At 42.8% G+C, this 16705-nt stretch overlaps 1 protein-coding gene across 9 annotated transcripts in view; it reads right to left on the minus strand.

The window, feature by feature from the left end:
- Positions 1-16705, minus strand: part of gramd1ba (GRAM domain containing 1Ba) — a 561758-nt gene that overhangs the window by 333709 nt on the left and 211344 nt on the right. Inside the window, exon 1 of one of the 9 annotated variants that reach the window (XM_070894378.1) lies at positions 10990-11042. The exons of 6 other annotated variants lie outside the window; for them this stretch is intronic. The gene's annotated coding sequence lies outside the window, so the exon portion shown is untranslated. Of the gene's footprint in view, positions 1-2465; positions 2979-10989; positions 11043-16705 lie in introns of those variants that run through there. 2 more of the 9 variants (XM_070894377.1, XM_070894376.1) reach the window with 2 other exon arrangements.

Consider the following 16705-nt stretch of genomic DNA (forward strand, 5'->3'; position numbering starts at 1 on the left):
TGTATTCATTCATTATTCATGCTTGCAGGGTGCTTTCTAAGAGTTTACCTGCAACAGATGTTAGACTCAGTTGCCTGTAGTTTTCTAGGTCTTCGCTAAGCCCACTTTTCTAATGATTCCCATTTTCCACCCTCCATAAACTTGAGCTCATCCAAAACTCTGCTGTCTGTCCTGTTCACCCATCACCTCTATGCTCGCTAACCTACATTGGCTTCTGGTCCGGCAACATGTCTATTTTAAAATTCTCATTCTTGTTTTCAAACCCTCCATGGCTTTGCCCCTCCTATCTCTGTAACCTCCTCCAGCTCTGTAACCCTCCGAGATCTCTGCACTCTGCACTCTTCCAATTCTGGCCTCCTACACGTCCCTGATTTTAATTGCTGCACCATTGGCAGCCGTGCCTTCAGCTGCCTGGGCCCTAAAGCTCTAGAATTCGCTCCCTAAACCTCTCCACCTCTCTACCTTTCTCCTCCTTTAAGATGCTTCTTAAAATCTACCTCTTTGACCAAGCTTTTGGTCATCTATCCTAATGTCTCCTTAGGGAGCTGAATGGGCAGATGTTGCAACTCCTGTGTTTGTATGGGAAGGCACCATAGAAAAGACAATAGGTGGTGGAGATGGTGAGAGTGAACCAGAGTGTCACTGAGAGAATGGTCGCTTTGAAAAGTGGATAAAATGAAAAGGGAGTGGGGATATGTGGCAGAAATGGCAGTATGTGATCTCTCAAATGCAGAGGCTGGTGAGGTAGAAGGTGAGAACAAAAGGAAACTTATCATAGTTGTCAGAGAGGTGGGGAGGGATGAAGGAGGAGACATGGGAAGTGGGACAGCCCCACTCGAGGAAAAAGGAGAACATTTCATAAGCTCTGATGTGGAGTGTGGCAGCATCAGAGCAGATGCAACAGAGACAATGAAACTGGGAGAAATGAACTGAGGTTGGAAGAAGTATAATTGAGGTAGTGGCTTGTAATAAACAGATGTCAGTGAAAAGCCCATCCCTGAAGATAGATAAAAGAGAGAGAGAGAGAGAGAGAGAGAGAGAGAGAGAGAAGTTAAATAATAACATCAGTATTCCATGATGCAGCCCATACAAATTGCAGTGCATAAAGTTACGGCTGAGGAAAAATGTATTACTTCACCCATCATCAAGAATGTAAGAATCCAAAAGATGTCCTACAATAGCTATTAACCCATTAAGTTCAACACTTCATTTGCAGTTTTCAAAATAACATGCTTAACAGCTGTGAAGAGTTGGCTTATGAAACATTAATGAACAGTAAGGTTGCGGATAGAAATGGTTACTAAATCACAGACTTTAAATGTTAAACTCTGAAGGGTATCAGTTCACAATGAATCAGCCTGACAGAATAACACAATACCATAAGACAACACTAGTGCCGATCAATAGAACTATCTTTGAACAAGACACTGTTTCCTGTTCTAACCCTGCATTAGCATCTCTTCATTATCTGGAAATGTGCCATTGGGTGGAGGAAGACAAAAGTTCTGATGTAAATTAAGGCATAGTAATTACTGGTCTCCATAGTACAGCTGAATAGATAGACAGCTATTGGGTTTAAAAGCCTAAGCAGCCATTACAGGCATCTAGCTCACCAACCAGAAAACCTTTCTATTTAATCAAACATGTTTTTTATGTTTAAATAGCTCTGATGTGATGTATAAAAATCTTCATTTGGATTTGTGAATACAATTTTCCATAATACACTACACTGGATTATAGATTAATTTAATTGAATAATTTAATCTGAGTAACTGAAAGGGTAATTTATTTTGTAATAGGTGGGAAGAGGAAACGCTTGAAGGACACCCTCAAAGCCTCCTTGAAAAAGTGCAACATGCCTCCTTGAAAAAGTGCAACATCCCCACCGACACCTGGGAATCGCTGGCCCAAGACCGCTCAAAGTGGAGGAGAAGCATCTGGGAAGGCGCCGAGCACCTCGAGTCTCTTCGCCGGGAGCAAGCGGAAGCCAAGTGCAAACAGCGGAAGGAGCGCACGACAACCCAAGCACCCCACCCATCCGCCCCACAACCACTGTCTGCCCCACCTGTGGCAGAGATTGTAGGTCCCACATTGGACTCATCAGTCACCTGAGAACTCAATTTTAGTGTGGAAGCAAGTCATCCTCGGTTCTGAGGGACTGCCTAAGAAGGAGAAGAGTCCTTGCAATACCTAGTTTAGACTGTGTCTGCTTTGCACATTGGCATTAAGTCTTTGCTGTTAAATCACACTGAGTCTGGATTTCCACCATTACAGTGAAACTTGTTACTGTTCTGCACAACGCAACTGATTTAAAAAAAGGCTCTCACTATCTGCTGGTTAGGTAAAGGCATGCACACATGGAGCGCATACACAAAATATGTTAAACTGAGAAGTGGTGCTGTAATATCTTCGGTACAAAAAAAGTTATTCAAACAGTCAGCATTATGTAGACTAGCTGCACCTACATAGCAAAAGACACTGTGGCATGGACTTTAACTTCAGGCAGGATCGGTGAGTGGGGGGCCCGAAGTCGGTGATGCACCTGGAAGTCACGACGGAGCTAAGCCCGGACGATTTTGATGGCTGTCTCCCACCCGAAGCCAACAGAAATTACATCAGGGCCGGTTGGCGGGAGCGGGAATAGGGTCAGAAACCGGCACCACCGTGGACCTAATTAAACCGTGCATGACATAGGATAAGTGCTGGAGTGAGGGGATGCAGAGTTGATGCCCGTCGGGGACTGCGATGCAAGGCCGGGGTTGCGGTGAACCAACGACTCCTTGTGGGGCCCGGGGGAGTACTCATTCCTTCAGATTATAATTTAAAACTGTAAATACATTTTTTTACTTTTTCGTTGTCCCTTTTACCTCTCCTTCTTAATCCCATCCTTCCTACCCTCTCTTTATTTCGCTTCCTGTACTTGATTTGACACTGAATTAACTATTCTACCAGACACTTCCTGGTTCAGACTGCACTGTTCATTAACAATTCTTCAATCTGATTGGTTATGGAGACAGTTGCTTCCCCGGCTTACACAGGTCCCAGATCCCCTGTAGAAGGCGCTGTGCTTTACAGTAAGATCCAGTGCAAAATCCCATAGAAAGTCTATGGGCAAGTGCAAATGTAACAAACGGCTGGCATCGTTCATTCTATGCTGACTGCAAAATCCGGTCCATTATTTTTTTCCTCCTTCATTGTTCTTATCCTGGTATCATAATTTTTGCCTTGGAAACAAGATGGGCAGATAACCTGTCCCTTCTGCCAATGGCACTTTTAAACTGGCCGTTAAGATGTTTACAGCCACTGACTTTTGCTCAGTATTTTTGTTAATCGTTCAGAAGAGAGCAGCAGCACTCTTTGAAGTGGGAGAAGAACTGCCCCATACTATGTTATCAAGTGGAAAACGCGTGTTTTTTTAAGTAACCTGTTGTTACAATATTTTGTAATACCTGTACTATAAACTTTTCATAGCACCAGCAAATCTCCTGTTCAGTAAATCAGTTCTATAAGGACAGAAGGATTATACAATGTATAGCACAAAATACTCTTCTGTTAAAACTGCAGCTGCACACGGTTTAATTGCAATATCTTCTTGTGGTCAATTAGAGGCTAATTGTTCTTAAGCAGATAAGAAGAATCCAGCAGGAAGTGACTTACCTACTTTCACTTTTTAATCAAATGTGTGACACAGAATTTTGCATGTGTGACATCCGATTGATGTGTTACAGATAATCGGTATTATTGAGAGTAATGGTATTGCTTAGAGTAAGCGTTTTATAATAAGAATGTAATATTCTGCTAAAATGGATTTGTGCTCTATAACAGCTCTAAACTCTAATTAACCTTAAGTAAACACAGTCTTAAGTCAGAGTTTAATTGTTCTTTGGTTAGCGAACTTTGTAGATTGGAACATGCTTTTTAATTTCAGATCTCAGCACTTGGATTGCTCTGCACTAACTAAGACCACGATTTTAGCTACCTCGGTGGCGGGTCCCGACCCCGCTGCTGGCTCCATCCCGCTCCATGAAATGAATTTTTTTTTTTAATTCGTTCACGGGATGTGGGCTTCACTGGCAAGGCCAGCATTTATTGCCCATCCCTAATTGCCCTTGAAAAGATGGTGGTGAGCCACCTTCTTGAACCGCTGCAGTCTGTGTAGTGATGGCACTCTCACAGAGCTGTTAGGGAGGGAGTTCCAGGAATTTGACCCAGCGACGATAAAGGAACAGCGATATGCTTCCAAATCAGGATGGTGTGTGACTTGGATGAGAACGTGGAGGTGGTGGTGTTCCCATGTGCTTGCTGTCCTCGTCCTTCTAGGTGGTAAAGGTCATGGGTTTGGGAGGTGCTGGCGAAGAAGCCTTGGTGAGTTGCTGCAGTGCATCTTGTAGATGGTACACACTGCAGCCACGGTATGCTGGTGGTGGAGGAAGTGAATGTTTAAGGTGTTGGATGGGGTGCCAATCAAGCGGGCTGCTTTGTCCTGGATGGTGTCGAGCTTCTTGAGTTGAAGCTGCACTCATCCAGGCAAGTGGAGAGCATTCCATCACACTCGTGACTTGTGCCTAGTAGATAGTGGAAAGGTTTTGTGGAGTCAGGACACTCACCGCAGAATACCCAGCCTCTGACCCGTCCTTGTTGCCACAGTATTTATGTGGCTGGTCCAGTTAAGTTTCTGGTCAATGGCGACCCTCAGGATGTTGAGGGTGGGGGATTCGGCAATGGTTAGACTCTCGATTGTTGGAGATAGTCATTGCCTGGCACTTGTGTGCCGCGAATGCTATTTGCCAATTATCAGCCCAAGCCTGAATGTTGTCCAGGTCTTGCTGTATGCAGGCATGGACTGCTCCATTATCTGAGGAGTTGCGAATAGAACTTAACACTATGCAGTCATCAGCGAACATCCCCACTTCTGACCTACTGATGGAAGGAATGTCATTGATGAAGCAACTGAAGATGGCTGGGCCTAGGACACTGGCCTGAGGAACTCCTGCAGCCATGTCCTGGGGCTGCGATGATTGACTTCAAACCACCACAACCATCTTCCTTTGTGCTAGGTATGACTCCAGCCGGTTGAGAGTTTTCCCCCTGATTCCCATTGACTTCAGTTTTACTAGGGCTCCTTGATGCCACATTTGGTCAAATGCTGCCTTAATGTCGAGGACCTCACCTCTGGAATTCAGCTCTTTTGTCCAAGTTTGGACCAAGGCTGTAATGAGGTCTGGAGCGGAGTGGTCCTGGCGGAACCCAAACTGGGCATCGGTGAGGTGGTTATTGGTGAGTAAGTGCCACTTGATAGCACTTGACGGGGCTGGTTAAGCCCGCCCAGCGCGTTTCCTGGGCCAATTAGAGGAAGCCAGTTTGGTGACATCATTTGATGAAGCATTATCAGCCGGTTTCCTTAAAGGGACCATGTCCAAATTTATTTCAACAGTTGTGCTGTCAGTGTTATATAAATTGAGGTGCTGCAAACACTGACAATCACTGCAGTGTGCACGGCTGCACCCAGGTTCTCCAATAACTCCCTTCACATGCTTATGGAGAGAGTCACAGCATGCAGGAAGTTTCTCTTCCCTTCCCATGGGCGGAAGAGACCTCCCCATGGGCGGAAGAGACCTCCCCAGGAAACCTAAACAGCCTGATTGCAATTGTACAGGACACATGCAGGGATGTGGTCATGAAGAACTGGGTGCAGTGGCGCAAATGTTTCAATGATCTCATTAGATCACGAAACGCTAGTACAAAGCCACGCTCAACCTCATCCTGATGTTTCTCTCATCACTTCACCATTGCTCTGCCCTCCCTACCTTACCCCTGCACATCCTTACTCACACCAACTTACCTCATGCCTCCATCCATCTCTCTCTATCTACATCATCACATCCCTATCTCACTAGCCAACCCTCACACTCACCCTCATCCTAGTGCAATCATACAAATTAACTACACACAAGGGTAGCCACTTGGGTCTTTTATCCTATGTTCATTTAACGTTTCTGATAATGTGCTGTCAAACATTAAAACCTATATTTTCAACACTTCCCTTTCTTGGTCAGATTTGTGCGCACTTTTGGAAGTGGCTTAGTGAGTTGCAGTGAATGGTGAGACATAACATGGTACCCCTCCCCCACCCCGTGATGGTGATGAGTGTGAAAGGAATACTTTATGGTGTTGTTGTGGGGTGGTGTCAACCTGGCGCATCATGTGGCAACAAGGATATACAGCGTGAAGTGAAGTAAATCTGGCCATGGTGAGGCCATCCCTCGTGTCCTGGGCAGCAATGTGGTCGGGTGCTGATGTCTTCTGCCCTATGCAGCATCAGGTGGTTGATATTGCTGTTGGTGCTGCTGGTGTGCCTGGTTCTGCTGCTGTTGGGGTTGGTCGTGGTCAGAGGCTGAGGACCAAGGTGAAACAGTATAAACGGTACCAATGCTGATGATATCGATGGCGGGTGAAGTTGAGATGACAGAAGCAAGCTGTCAATGGTGAGCGAGGTTGTTCTAATGAGGTGACACTGGACAGAGAGTTTGCTCCAAACACTTACATCCTGAAAAAAGCTCAATCTATCTTCCAAATGCAGTAAGCAACTGCTTCTGAGCTTGGAAAGTGAACAGTTGTGAGGTGGGAGCTTTTAAAGCACATTTCAAGCTGTCAAGTAAGCAGCTCATTCAATGGCCATTCAACTCCCTCCTCAGCTTAACAGACATGATCCCCGAGTAGCTTGGACCCCATGGGAGAGCAGTTAAACAGAAAAGGTAAGGTTATATGTATTCTTAATGATCTCTCGACAAGGCAATAATCAGCTTAATTGGGTCCCCCACCACTGCCTGTCAGGTCTATTCAGCACTGACAGACCAGACATTGGGAAAGGCGTGTGGTGGTGGGTGTTGACTGCTAGACAAACATTATGGCTCTGAAAAAGTAATTTTAATTTTGTGGAGCGTCAAATTTCTCCATTATAATAAAAATTAAAATTTTTAAGAAACTTTAAAACAAACTTTTTTTAAAAAAGTTTGTTCATCATTTCAGGTTTACCTTTTCCCCATATCTAAGCCCCAATCTTTGTTTTGCTCTCTATAACATTTTTTAAAAAGTCAGAATAAAAGGAGCCTCTTCACTTCCAGGTTCTCGGTCTGCATTGTGATTGGCTGTTTACACAGCTTGTTGACGTCCCAGCAGCTCGCGCTATGGGATTCCCACTACACTATAATGATCTCAACTGCATGTCGGAAAAGCCAAACTTCTCACCACTGGGATTGCGAGATCTCTGTGGGCAGCTTTCTTCAGGGCCAATGGCAAACGACTTTGCTTCGCTGCTAATTTCAAATTCTGGGCCAATATATAATTAGCAAATCTTTTTTGACTTTTCTCACAGTAAGATCATATGCCATTTCATAAGGAGATGGACATATAACACACGAAGCAAGATTCTGCTGTTAAAATAAATCTCTTTAAGGCCACGTGCTGTAAAAGTAAACATTCAGTGAGCTCATTCAGAGATGATTTGCTACTTCGGTATAATTGTCTTGCTTTTTAAAAGTGTTGATTGGTAAGGTCATTTAACACCCTGCAGAAATAATTACTCCAGCGTGTTGCGCTCCTAGAGAGTATCTCTGTACAGTCAAATAATTGGTTTTTTTTAAGTTAGAGACAGAAATTTGATTGCGACAGTAGACGTGTGTTCTTATGTTTTTACGTATGACAAAAGGAAAATATGCACTAGACGTACCATTTTTAATTATATAACAAATCTTGCAATGCATTGCTCACAGCAAATCAAGGATACGCTGTACAATTGGGCATTAAGTCACATAGTGCACAATGTATTTTCTCTGATGGATTAAGTCAAATTGCTTTTTTATTAGGTGGCATCCCGGTACACTGTCTACCTTTCTGTAAAACTGTAATCAGTGTTTTTTGTTATCATGTTCCTTTACATGTGTATTCAATTTAATTGGACTTTCTTTAAAGCCCTAGGTATACTACAAGATTATAGGCAACATGTACTAGATAATTTATCAACAATGGAAATTGTGGGGTTTAGCAGAAGTGAGGGGTACCCTGGGCTTTGGTAGGCGACAGGTGGAGAAAAATCAATTGAGTCACAGAATTTGACCCTCACAATCTCAGGATACCATAAAAAGGCAAATTGCTTTATCCAGACACAGTAAATCAATAGCTCTGACAATATCAATACAGGCAAGCAAGAAATCAATTAAGGAATGTGTCTGCAGGATCATCTTCAGAAATTACAACTGAAACCTTCCATGCAAATCTGAACCTGTATGATTTGTGACTATACGTGATACTTTTCTGCATTAAAACATTGGTTCAACATTTATGTCGTGCCGCTACTGTTTTGTTCCCCACCCCACATTTCTAAAATGATGTACATGACAATTTCTTTTTTAGCTCTGTTATTAAATTATGGAATTCACTACATGTTCGAATGCTTATTTAGATCATTCTGAAAATTCTAAACTGGTTTAGGAACAAACGATAACGCAATCCTTTCTCGTCATTTCTTACTGAATCTAACTAGCCAGTTTTCTGTTAAATAATATGGAAGATACTCACCATTTGTCAAACTTATTTGTATTTGATCAGTTATCCATATATTGCATAGACTTAAATAGTCCATTATCGGTACCATAATTATTGTTAGCGATGTTACTATTCACTTATTTTTTGAAGATTGTCCTTCAATGTAGTGTAGGTTCCAGACTGATTTCACCTTGTGCAGCATTTCCTTTATTTCTATTGAACTGCACAGAACATGAATCAATCACGAAGAACGTTAGACATCTGCCAGATTCAAGTGACTAACGCAGCTAACGCTGAGCCAGAAATACTAACACTTGTACCTTGTGAGGTAAATCATTGAAACATAATGATTCTACAAACAGGAAATTGATAATGACTTACACTAAACATGGCTTCAAAATGTTAAATTGCAGCAAACAGCTGAGATTCACATGCCCACAGATATCACAGGTCGATAGGCCAGTAACTTTGGGCCCAAATTTCCCCATGAGTTGCACCGTTTTTTTTGGTAACTTGATTTTTCTGGTGTATCTTTTTAGTTGCAAATATGGCCATTTAATTTGCGCCAGTGTAAGTGAGTTAGTTAGGTTTTTTGTTAGGTCAGTTTTTTTTTCAAAAGGGGGCGTTCCCAGCCACTTACACCATTTAAGCCAATTTGGCCAGAAAAAAGTTGTACTGAACTAACTTAGGGCAGTGTCCATTGCCACTTTTGTCCGCACAGAAAGACCTTACTTACAATTAAGGAATCGGCGTAAGTAACAACATTGCAAGCACCAAACAAAGCACAAAAAGTAATAAGCAATTAATTAATAAAATAGAAGGAACCGTGCACCTAAAGCACCAAAATCAATCAGTAAGTAACAAATAAAAAATAGAAGTCCTACCTTAGGGAACGCAGCTGGCCGCCGATGAGGGAGGGAGAGGAAAGGCTGGGCTCGACGGCATCTTTATAAAGTAGAACTCAAACTGGTTTGTTGTTTTCCCCTTAGTTGGCCTCCATAAAATGGGACTGCACATGGTCTTCATAGGCAGCTTGTCTGTTCCCTGGAAGGGTCCTTTGGCACACTGGACACTCGTAAACAAAGTGCTTCACAACGGGCTGCTCGAAATCAAAGTCCTCCAGGTTGAGCAGGAAGACGACCTCACACACTGGGCATTCTTGGCTGTCAATGCTCTCCTCTTTGGTGTCCTGTGAATTCTCCTTGCCATCCTGGCTCTGCACCAAGTCAATGCTCGCACCGGTCTGCGATCCTTCGATATCAGAGTGCGGCAGGCCACTCGGCTCGGGCTAGGGATGGCGTGCTTCAGCCCCTCCCACACAGCCTGCAGGGCGCATTTGCCGAAATAGCCTGCCAGGAGCTACTGCACATACGCGCAGAATCTAGCGCACATGTGCAGAGGTCCTGGCACTGTTTTCAGCGCCGGGACCTAGCTCCGCCCCCCGATCTCTCTTCTGCGCCACGCCAGCTCCACAGACGACCCGAGAATCGGCTATGATCGGAAGGATTTTTTTGGGCGTTGATTCTGAGGTAAAATGTCGGTGGGAGGCTCGGAGGTGCGCTGAAAAAACCGGAGGGCCAAATTTGGGCCCATTATAAGTAACCCACCTCAAGTGCATGAAAGCTACTGCTGTGGCCAAAGTACAATGAGGTCATACTAATGGTTGCAAAATAGTCTTGGTTTGGTTTTAGTAAAATCTTTGAACCTTTTTTCCCCCCACGATTTATATTTGCTAACAAACCATCTGGACTACAGTCAATGTTGTAAATTGAACTAATCAATAATCATTACCAATTAAGAAAGATTTTAATACACTTGCAATTGATAATACTGAAACAACCTCCTACCCCTTATGAAAAAGAAAAACCCCCATGCAGAGGTTCAAACAGGGTAATGACACAAATTAATTTTCATTTTTCCTACCTTTCTAATTAGAAGCTGAGAGAGCTCAAAAGAAAAGACATTGTATGTTTTAATTATTCAAATGCTGTTGGCACAAATGGATAATGCCAAATTCATTTTGTTTTTATAATGTAAAATCTAATATCATAATATGGGAGAGGACAGTATTAAGATTTCTGGGTTATAATTGGGTTACTGAGAAATTATAAAGGAACAATCTACAGCAGCAAAATAAATAGGTAGATTAGTTGTAATCATGTAGCACATCTTAAATTGTTGTTAATGTTACTATGTGTAATGTAGTCGTAAAGTCAGTCAAAAGTGTATTTGGGTCTAATACGCTCAGATAAAACATTATTATATTATAATTATAAGAGTAGATTTTCTACTCCCATTTTGGTGCTGGTATGGTGCAGCCTAACAACATTATTATTAATAATATTATTGTTAACATAACTAAACCAGAAACAGCATACCCGCATAACCTTTACAGCCATCACTGGACAGTTTCAAGCTACATTTGTATATATTTACTTGATGTACCTATTCTTCATTTTGAGGTTGCTTTTTCAGTTAAGGATGCTGTAGGAAGTACTGTTCCAAAAATAAATTCCGTCACTAAACTACTAGATCAGGTTCTGTAATCAAAAAAGATCAATATCAATCTTCTTCCAATTAGAAGTAGTAGCATTTAACACTAAGTTGTCAAGAGATCATTAGAGATTGATAATGAAAACGATATGGAATTTGTGGTAAGAACCACATAGATAAGCCCAACATTTAAATATAGGCTTTGTGTGTTTTTCTTCCAAGTATATACAGAATCTTGTCAATGATAATTACTGGTGTTCTTCCATTTGTGAAAGACTCCCATAAGTCAGTGTTTTTAATCTTAATACAAATAAACAACAACCATAACAACTTACATTAACTGGTGCCTTTAACGCAGAAAAAGACTCCACAGAAGTGAAATCGGACAAAAATGGATAACAAGCCAAAGAAGGAGATGTTAGCAGGAATGATTGAAAGTGCGGTCAAGGTGCTGGGTCTTAAAGGAAGAGAGGGAGGTGTAAAGGTAGAAAGATTGACGGAGGGAATTCCAGAAGATATGGCCGAGATTGCTAAAGGCATGGTGGACAAGTGGGGAATGCACAAGAGGTCAGTCAGCAGAACGCAGAGTTCTGAGAGGGTTGTAGGGCTGGAGGAGGTTACAGAGATAGGGAGACGCGAGGTCATGAAGGAATTTACACACCTCATTCCTGGCTTTCTGGCCGAAAGAGCTTTATGAACACTAGTTAGGAATTCTGTACAGGTGGTGTGGGCTTCAAATTTTCTTTTCCTCCTTTTGGGAAAGTGTTTAGCCTCCAGTTTGCCATTATCTCCGACGAACCAACGGAGGCAGGAATTTGATGGATTCAAACACTTTGTTGTTAAAATGGACCACGGTGCCAGTATTTGTAAGCACATTCATAAAATGTTGAATATTCATCTGTATAGAAACTAATTTTCTGCAATTTTAGATCATGAAGCCAGGTCAATCATGAAATATTACTCAAATGCCCTGGAGGATCACAACTATCCTTAGCCTCTCTCAGCTCAACAATACCATCATATGACAAAACCTTCTGGTGAGACACATAATGCAGAGTTCATTTTCAATCAAATTTCTTTAAATGGGTTTTGAATTGGAGGGTTACAGTAAAACCACAAACATCAATCTCCTACTTACAGCAGATGGGTTTTATTCTGTGAACTTGAACTATAAATATGCAAGTGCTTGACATTATCAATAGGATTTCAGAAGTGTCCTTATATGAAGGCTATAATTGCACAGTGCTCTTCACTTATAGAGAGACGTTTTGAGTGTGCAGTGGATAACAAGTGCCTACCAAACAAGAGGGGTAGAAATCAGAGCCAAAGAGTCTTTAGAGGCATTTGAAGGCAGAGAAAGAGACGGCAAGTTGGATATGCTGAGGGAGTTAAAGGTACCACCTGAAAAAGCTGCAAACAATGTTGCAGCAGCAAGAGTAGGGAACAAAAAATAAACCAGCGTTGAAGGAGTCACCGGTATGCACAGGAACATAGGGTTGGAAGGGATTGTGAAGGGGGTTACAAGCCCATAGGGATTTGAAAGTGAGGATGAGGTTCCTGAAGTTGATTTGATGGCCAAAGAAGCCAGTGGAGACTAGCAAGGACTGGAATGATGAGTCTATGGGATATGGTGCTGGTGAGGACAAGCTACAGCACCCTGGATGATGTGCAGCTTATGGTGGGTGGAGGAAGGAAGACAAGCATCAAAAGCATTGGAAATATCCAGTCACAAGGTGGTAAAGGCATGGATTAGGGTTTTGGCAATAGAGAGGGAGAGATAGACAATGTTTCAGATGTCAAAGCATGTGGTGTTACAGATTCATCAGGTGTGGGGAAGAAAGTGGATCTTAGATTTGAGCAATATACTAAAGTACCAACCTCTGGTCTGAGCCTGAAGTACTAGCTACATAGGTTGATGGAATTGAGGCTCGAGATATAGTAAAGACCATGTGTTACATTCAAAGAATTTGGCATCATAAAACAACTAAGAACATAAGAAATAGGAGCAGGAGTAGGTCATGTGGCCCCTCGAGCCTGCTCCGCCATTTAATAAGATCATGGCTGGTCTGATCATGGACTCAGCTCCACTTCCCTGCCCGCTCTCCATAACCCTTTATTCCCTTATCAAAAATCTGTCTATCTCCGTCTTAAATATATTCAATAACCCAGCCTCCACAGCCCTCTGGGGCAGAGAATTCCATAGATTTACAACCCTGAGAAGAAATTCCTCCTCATCTCAGTTTTGAATGGGCGGCCCCTTATTCTGAGACGATGTCCCCTAAGTTTTAGATTCCCCCAAGTGGAAATATCCTCTCTGCATCCACCTTGTCAAGCCCGCTCATTAATCACCGCTCATTCTTCTAAACTCCAATATGTATAGGCCCAAACTACTCAACCTATCTTCATAAGTCAACCCCCTCATCTCCGGAATCAACCTAGTGAACCTTCTCTGAACAGTCTCCAATGCAAGTATATCCTTCCTTAAATACGGAGTCCAAAACTGTACGCAATACTCTCGGTGTGGCCTCACCAACACCCTGTACAGTTGTAGCAGGACTTCTCTGCTTTTATACTCCATACCCCTTGCAATAAAGGCCAACATTCCATTTGACCTCCTGATTACTTGCAGTAACTGCATATTAACTTTTTGTGTTTCATGCACAAGGACCCACAGGTCCATCTGTACTGCAGTACTTTGCAATTTTTCTCCATTTAAATTATAATTTGCTTTTCTATTTTTTCTGCCAAAGTGGATAACCTCACAGTTTCCCACATTATATTCTATCTGCCAAATTTTTGCCCACTCACTCAGCCTATCTTTATCCCTTTGCAGATTATTGGTGTCCTCCTCACAATTTGCTTTCTCACCCATCTTTGTATCATCAGCAACTTGGTTACATTACACTCGATCCCTTCATCCAAGTCATTAATACTTGAATAAGAAATCCACAAGAATATTGTCCATAGAAAGCACTGTACCCCTGAAATTATTTGCAGAGAAACAATAACATTTTAAACAAACAGCATACCTTATTTTTTGGAAAGCAACAAAATATTTGAAATTTCCCCAGGAGTTGCTCTGTTTTTTTGGGAGCATCTTGATTTTTCCGAAGTATCTTAAAAATCCCCATTCTGCACATTTAATTTGCGCCACTGTAATTGAGTTAGTTAGGATTTTTTTTTGTTTCGTTTTTTTTCTCCAAAAGGGGGCATTACCAGACACCTACACCTGTTTTGGCCATTTAAGCCAGTTTGGACAGCTAATAGTTGCTCCAAACTAGCTTAGGCCAGTGTATGTGGCCACTTGTGGCCGCAAAGAAAACCTTTGCGGATAGTTAAGAAATCAGCGCAGGTAGCCAGAGATGGGGGCAGGGCAGGGGGGTGGGGGGAGGGAAGCACAGAGGATCTTGCAAAGCACTAAAAGCACCATCATCTTCACAACAACATTAAAGAAGCATAAAAACTATCAATAATAAATAAGAATAAATAAATAAAAAATAAAACAAGTCACCTCGTGTATTCAACTGTGTGCACTCTGCTAAGCAACTCACTATAGCTGCTGGTGCTTCTAAACAACAGGATTCCATGAACTCCGTGGGAACCTGTCTGACAGACATGCCACTCCCGTTATTGTCTCTGGAAGCTTTTGGTTCTTTGCTTTGCACAGGCACCCCCTGCCCAATCACCAATTATTCCCATGTAAGTGAGTATCAGCAGGCTGTTCAGCCACGGTGAGGCATCACAGCTGTGCCTGATCCCAGCCTTGCTTTGACGTTCACGCCTATGCGATTCCAACAGGTGTCACTGGATTGTGATCAGGGGCAGGAACACAGTGACTCTGAGGCCACACCTACACACCCTTACTGCAGCCGTGCTGCGATCCCTGCGGCCAGGGATAGGGGCGGCGAGCATTGGGTTGTCCCTTCGGCCAAGGATAGGGCGGTGACGTGCTGGGAGGGCGAGGAGCTACTGCGCATGCGCGCAGCTGCCGGCACTGTTTTTGGCGCAGGGCTGTAGCTCCGCCCATCACTCAACAAGAAACGCCACACCAGGACCCAGGACACAGAACAGAGCGGCTAGAATTCTTGGTAAGTTTTTTAATGCCGTTTTGAGCGCACAAAGTCGGCGCATCTCGTGAATGCGCCGGAAAAAGGGGTTGGGGAAATTTGGGCCCTATATTAGAAGGAGCACTTTCTCCAAGATAGTGCAATATACTATTTAGGTAAACCCTAGAATAGTACTTTTTAAAATTAAATCATGGGCCAACTAATAACTTTGAATAAGAAAGCAGAGATTATTTTACTAACGTTTCCATAATAATCACAATGCTATTGTACAAGAAATTAAAGAAAATCAGTTACAACTGTCCAACTGAGGATCACAGCAGCTCTTTTTTTTAATTGAAGAGATTATCAAATAAAACAAATCTGTATTTCTGACAGATTTACTGCACAAGAGATTGAAACAAATGCAAGTAATAAACTTTAATGTAAGGATAAGTACTCAATGTTTAATTTTTCAGTTTCTGCCAAGTATTCTCTATATTTCCCCAAACACAAAACTTAAAACATTGTAATCAGACCCATCTCAGTTGGACAGACTAAGAAGGAACTTGCTTAATTTGAATAGATTTCCGTGTGTCTATTCAGCCTATTTACTCTCTCTCACATATATAAAACTACTGTATATATTTTTTTTACAAAAAGGTGACAGATAATATTGAGGGGAATAACTGCTTTTCACTTTGGGTGCCTGGTACGCCTGGGTCAGATATAACGCGCTGGACTTTCGAGGGCCCTCTGACCGGGTTTTCGCCGTGTTTTGACCCTCCGTGGCGAAAACCTGGTCGCAAAGCCCGGGCGGGATCCTCAGTTCCTTGTTTGCGTGGCGATGGGACATACCGCCGGGGAGAGCTGCGCCGGACGTGTAACGACGCGGAGTGCGTTACCATCCGAGTTTTGGCAGTCTCTCCAAGGTAAAACTTGTTGGTGCAGCCCTGCCAGCAGCGCTAAGTTAGAAACCATGCAAAAAAGGTAAGTTAAAGTTTTTATTTTTAATTTTTTTGCAACGATTACTTAGTTAAGAGTTCTGGTAATGTTTTTGGAAAGTTTTTTTGAATTTTTTTCCCCCCCTCCCAAGGCCTCTCTCGCAGCGCAAACGACCCCGCACTAAAGTTGGCGCAACTTTCGTTTTGCGCCGCAAATAATCATGGACGGTCTCCCCTTGCAATGGCGCAGACCCCAAAGGCCAAAGGTTCGGCCTAAAATCGGTAGCGCAGCGAAAACGGTAATTTTCATGCATCGCTATCGTTTTTGCCCAAAAAACCCAAAACCTGAAAATCCAGCCCAACATAGCTAATGCAGACTAATAAATTCTCTACTCTATCCTCAAACCTTAACTTCAATAAAGCACCGCCTACAACACCAGTGTAAGCAGAAGTACGGGAAATGGAACGGACACGGTCGAGGGCCATGTCGGTAGAGGAAAATCCTCAGTTGAGGAAAAAGACATATCAGAAGCACTGGTATGGAAGTTGGCATCTTCAGAACAGATGGACAGAGGTGGAGAACTGGAAAAGAGTCCTTACAAGAAGCGGGTTGGGAGGAAGTGTAATCCACTCTGACCCCGAACGATCAGTCCTCAGCGAAGGCCTGAGGTTCATCCCCTT

This window comes from Pristiophorus japonicus, chromosome 11 (assembly GCF_044704955.1).
Source record: "Pristiophorus japonicus isolate sPriJap1 chromosome 11, sPriJap1.hap1, whole genome shotgun sequence".
NCBI lineage: Eukaryota > Metazoa > Chordata > Chondrichthyes > Pristiophoridae > Pristiophorus > Pristiophorus japonicus.